Raw genomic sequence first — 6,000 nt, 5'->3', positions numbered from 1 at the left:
GTACATACAATCCCCGAAGAAGGTTGATAACTCTATGGTTAGTATTTACAGCAGTTGGTCTTCCTATGGAGCAAATCGAGGCCTGGATCACCTACAGCAGGCCCTGGAATCACCAGAGCGGCAGTGCAGGTAGAGTCTTGGATTTGGAAGGTTCCTGGTTCAATGCCCTGTTCAATGTCCTCCTGCTTGGCTGCTTGTCTGTATTGGCTCCATTGCAGTGCAGACAACATTTCCAAGTAGCCAGTATAATGCTGCTTGATGTGGTGCAAGATGGTAAGAACCAGTATCGGTACAGACTACAGACAGACAGTGAGTGGCTCCCCCTGACTGTGTGTGGGGATGACCGATTCCTTGGTTCAATTGGAGTGACTCAGGCAAAGTGTGACTGTTTAAATCAGCCATCCGCCATCTCACAGTGTTGAAATGTCCACTTAACCCCTACTGCTCCAGATGAGCAGGTTGGTGCCGTGCATGTTTGCAGGTGTGTGTAAATGGGTTTGTGTAATGCACCGCAGTGGTTCTCAAACCTTTTTGGCTGCAGTACCCCTTATACTGATTTCTGAAGCCAAGTACCCCCTTCCCCTGACTACAGCCTTTTGCTTATCAAAAGCTCATCAAAAGTCCAGTTCCAATGCCAATATGTCAAAAATAAAACAGCATAATGGCAAATAAACAGTTGTAATTGTCAGGTTATTGATGTAATTTGGTTTAACAATATATAGATGACTTCACACAAAGACTGTCAATGTTTTGTCATTACCCATAACAGTAAAATACATATGTCCAGTACCCCCTGCAGTATCCCCGCGTAAGCTTTTAGCTTCAGCCTATTCCTTTTGATCACCTGTAACAATGATTATATGAATGTATGACCTGTATGAAATATGATGATCAAATAAACTAAACTAAACTAAACCCCTAGGGGTACACGTACCCCCATTTGAGAAACACTGCTGTAAAGTGCTTTGGAGAATAGATAGATGGAATACGTGTGTTAGTCCTATAACAACTAGGAGCAGTGAGTGGCCATTCTATGGCGCCCGGGGAGCAATTAGGGGTTAATAGTCTTGCTCAGGGACACACATTGACACATTGCTGGCCTGACCTGGAATCAACCTGGGACACCCTCTCTGGCTTCCCACTGAGCACTAGACCCAATTTAGATGTCTGGTTTATGGTTAGACCTCCTTTCAACGGTCTAGAAGCCGTCTATATTATAGACCGAATCTAGACCATGGAATTTTATGCCCAGGCGGGTTCACTAACCCCTCAGCTATACCTGGCCGCCCCATAGATGATGAGTGGCTGAGAAGCTGAGAAGGAACTATATGACTAACTTACCATTTTATTTTACTTTTCTTCCGAATCATTCTTCCTCCATCATGTCCATCAGCCGGGATAGACAGCTAAAGGAAGCAGATCATCATCATCATCATTCATGTCTCCTAAAGCAGATCTATAGCCTCTAATTAAACCAGCCTCTGGTCTATAAGGCTATCTTGACAACAGATTTCGATGAATTGAGTAGCCTAAATGGACCACAATGGACAAGCCATTAGCCATGTCATGAACAGTACTTTCCTGTAGGTCTACCTTTGTTTTAAATAAAGTATTCAATCAATCAATCAATCAATCAATCAATCAATCAATCAATCAATCAATCAATCAATCAATCAATCAATCAATCAATCAATCAATCAATAGCAGGCAGGCCAGCTGTGTGGGAGAACAAGGAGCCACACACTCCATAAACATCTCTCTCTCTCTCGTGTGTGTGTGTGTGTGTGTGTGTGTGTGTGTGTGTGTGTGTGCGCGCGCGCGCGTGCGTGCGTGCGCGTGCGTGCGTGCGTACTCTCGGTTCTAGCACCCCCTGTCGGCAGCCGCAGGGAGCTGCAGAGCCTCGTCATCATCACCCAGACAGCAGTGTCTCCATTTCACTGCGTTTGGTTTCTTCTACCATCATGACCTTTTAGATCCGTTTACAACAAACGGGAGGAAGCCAGCAGTTTCCCCTCCATGTTAAAAACATCGTCCTCTTCACATTCTAGTGGACTGAAGAAGACCGTCATCTCGAATTCATCTCGCGTTTGACGGTGAACGGTGAGTCTGCATCTTGGGCTCTCTTTCTTCCAGCGGTCTTTCCTGCCGTCGGCGGCCGGCCGAGGAGTCGCGGCCTCCGGCTCTCCTGGAACTTGACCGCCGCTACGACTCGCAGGCCACACGGAGAACACGGAACCGATTATTTACTCCCATACGAATATAATATTCTGCGTTGATACTTGACGAACGAACGTGTGCCATTGTAAAGATGAATGTTTGGAAGGATTAAAGTATGTATATTCTTCAGCTGCCATAGCTTAGCTAAAGGGCTAACCTTAGCTAGCAGCTGGTCAAAACAGCAGCTTCTGGGGACATGTTAGTCTTCTTGTACAAAGTATCATTATGGGATTTTTAATATGTATGACATCTTCACCGTGTGTTATTTTTTAACGTCTGGTTATGAACGCCTAGCTGCCAGTCAACATAACATCGGCTAACAGAGCTTTAAAGGTTCGGGGGCTAACCAAAGACAACCATTCCTAGAAACTTTAATGAACTGGTATTAAACACTGGCAAGTTGGCTAGTTAATGTTAGTTAGTCAACGTTAATTGTTCATTTAGATAGGGGAAACGACACCCCTTTAAAAAACAGAGTTAAACTGTAATATAATCGTCAGCTAACGTTAGCCTAGCAGGCCAAATGTTTAGCTTTTGTTTGTACCCAGACAAGATTGCTCGTTACGTTATTTTGCAACATGGATCCTTGTTTTGCTTCTGTTGATCCGAAAGAGTCAAATGGTAAAAGGACTCATCCGTGTTCATTTAGATGGAAAACGTCACTGATTGTCGGATGGCTTTATTGTTGTTTACTGGAGAGAAACAACCTCAAGTCAGATGGCTTTTACAGTTTTACAAACAATTGTCTGGCCCTAGAAAACTATAGTTAAGTACCTTTTGATATTTAAAGTATTGTGACATTATGTGTGTTATTACATCAGATGGGAGCCAAGTTAAAGCTTGTTACAGAGTAGTTTAGCCTTTTTAGTTTTGTTTTTATTTTTCACCTTTGCTCCAGTGAAACTAGCTTGTGTTTACTAAGAGTGGATCATGACTAAGTGAATTTCCAATTAACCAATCACCTCGGTCCACTAGTACTGGGAGAGGGCCAGTGGGCCAGATTTAGGCTTGATGATAGGACACATAAACAGACTGTCGGCAAGTCTGTTCAAATTAGCCCTAACCAAGTTGGGCCTGAATAGTCTCCAAACTTTTAGGACCCGTTGAGTTGTATTATTTTTTAGTGGTTATGACTCCTGGTGTCAGTAGAACTACCAAAACAGTCGCCCCAGCCAAGGCAAATCCAGTGGTATTGACCTGGTATTCCTAAAGTAAACACAACCTCAGTAAATTGCCAAAACCTAACCTTATTCCCAAACTTAACCTTAGTAAAACTATTAGAGAGATGCTCCGATTGCGATTTTTGGGGCCGATACCTATCAACTGGAATCAGTATCTGCCGATACCGATTTTCCCGATCACAGCGTCAAATCCATACATTTCTCTATTTATTGTGTTACTGTAGCGGCAATTATATATTTAATGATTCTTTTTTACAAAACATTGACATTGTATATTAAGTATAAACGTTAGGAGATTTCAGGCTGAGGTCCTTTAGTATCCAATTCAACTTGTAGGAGTTGAAGCTGAGGTTACATTCAGTCCCACAGATGAATATTGTGAAAATAGCTGATCTAGCTTGTAGATCGGCAAAGCCAATAGAGGCAAAGCCGATACCAATCAAAGCCGATAGAGGCATTATCGGCCGATAATGGCACATCTCTAGGGCGAGCATGTTTCGGGTCTAGCCTGCCGATTACCGCAAGAAAACAATTAGATACTCAATACCATATCGGATTTAAAAAAAAGAAAAGCGGACACAAAATAGGATATTTTTCTTTTTTAAATTAGAAACTTGTCTCACTGAACACAACATATATAACACATTAAACAGGTATTCGTATCATTTCTCAAATATTCCTTTGCTTCAAGTACATACAAAAATTAAACATATAGTGTGAGTGACACACACACACACACACACACACACACACACACACACACACGCACACAAACACATGTAGACATACATATACACACACGTAGACATACATATACACTCGCAGGCCACTTTATTAGACACTGCAACTGAACATTAACACACATTTCTAATAAGCCAATCATAATATGATTGGCTTATTAGAAATGTGTGTTAATTATGGCTGAAGCTCGATGCATTTAGGCTTGTGCATGGAAAATGGGACAGATCCATGTTGAAGACATGACTTTAGAGATGGGCCCACTGTGTAGCGCTTTGCGTGATTTAGGGCAAAATCTGTAGGAGCAGTGTTAAAAAATGTGTTTGAATTTGAACGTGGCATGGTTGTTGCTGCCAAATGTGCTGGTCTTAGTATTTTGGAGGATGATTGCGATTTTCACGGACAATTATGCAAGTTTTATTATAATTTCTGGTAGGAAGGAACACAACAACCCTTGTAGGCACCAGACCTGGTTGACATATCAGAAAATATCTGAGCCTTCTTTGAAATATTGAGTTGTTTAGAAAACATCTTTGAAATATTGAGGATGGTGGGTTTCATAATGTCAGATTCTCTGTTGGGCATATCGGCTCGTTGTATAACTGTTGCCCTGGGATTCCAGAAGATTGCAGGTTTGAACGGACCAGTAAGACTCCCTAATAGGGAGATAAGCGACTGGCAGGTCGCATACACAAACTTTAGAAGGCAATGGTAGCCAATCAGGAGGGAATATGGGAAATGGGACAGATCCATGTTGAAGACATGACTTTATAGATACTGTGTAGCGCGTTGCGTGATTTAGGGCAAAATCTGTAGGAGCAGTGTCCAAAAATGTGTTTGAAAAAATCAGCCTGATGGTGGCACTAAATGGGACCGATCCATGTTGATGACATGACTCTAGACATACCGTGTACCGCTTTGTGTGATTTTAGGTCAAAATCTGTAGGAGCAGTGTCCAAAAATGGGTTTGAAAAATCGCCCTGATGGTGGCGCTGAATGGGGCAGATCCATGTTGATGACATGACTCTAGACATATTGTGTACCGCTTTGCATGATGTTTATGAAGCAGTTTCCAAAAAAGTTTTTAGCAAGAATCAGCCTCATGGTGGCGCATATCGGCTCGGTATATAACTGTTTGAACAGATAACACATGACACCTTGTGTTTCCAGTTCAAATCTGCTGTTGAGCCAATCAAATAGATGTAGCTATGGGGAAATGATCCTTGTGTTTGTGTGTTTATGTTGTTTTGTTATGCTGTTTTTATAATAAGTCTGTGTCTCTCGCTCTCTCTCTCTCTCTCTCTCTGGACAGGTGAGAGCGGTTGAATGAGGCCCAAAGAGTGGCAGCATCTTGAGCAGTGATTGGACACTGAGCCAGGTGAGTGGGGCTAAGAACCTATATGACCATTAGAGCACAAATCCTTTCCTTCACAAACACTTTTCTCATACTAATGGTGTTAGGCTAATGTTCAGACTGGCAGTCAAGTTTTGGTCTATCCAGCATGGATCGGATTCGTTTTTCCAAGTCCGAATAACAAAAAAACACATGGAAATGGATTTTTCTAAGATTATTTCCCCAGCATTTATTGTGACTTTGATGGAGACAGGAAAGGCAACCAGGGGAATGGCACCAGGCAAACAGTTCATCCAACCATCTTATATTATCTTATGGCGAGTTCACACCAATGCAACTTCTTGCAACATGCAACTACCGTACTTGCAACCATTATCCGCAAGGGCAGTTGCAAGGAGATGCATTGGTGTGGCCTGGCCACACCAATGCATTGCAAGGAGTTGCAACACTTTTATTGCAAGGAGTTGCAACTAGTTTCATTGGTGTGGTCTGGCCTTTATCCATTATGTC

General features: G+C 42.4%; 1 protein-coding gene across 4 annotated transcripts in view; it reads left to right on the top strand.

Annotated features, from left to right (window-relative positions):
- Positions 1-1,913: 1,913 nt before the first annotated feature.
- The window catches only part of hectd1 (HECT domain containing 1), a 41,459-nt gene continuing 37,372 nt past the window's right edge, over positions 1,914-6,000 (top strand). For all 4 annotated transcript variants that reach the window (XM_080750053.1, XM_080750054.1, XM_080750052.1 and 1 more), the window contains exons 1-2: positions 1,914-2,100; positions 5,449-5,514. The gene's annotated coding sequence lies outside the window, so the exon portion shown is untranslated. The remainder of the gene's footprint in view (positions 2,101-5,448; positions 5,515-6,000) is intronic.

The sequence above is a fragment of the Nannobrachium achirus genome, assembly GCF_963921795.1.
Source record: "Nannobrachium achirus genome assembly, chromosome: 20".
Classification (NCBI taxonomy): Eukaryota; Metazoa; Chordata; class Actinopteri; order Myctophiformes; family Myctophidae; genus Nannobrachium; species Nannobrachium achirus.
Note: the sequence above shows the minus strand (reverse complement) of the source record. Positions and strands in the feature narration are given on the sequence as shown.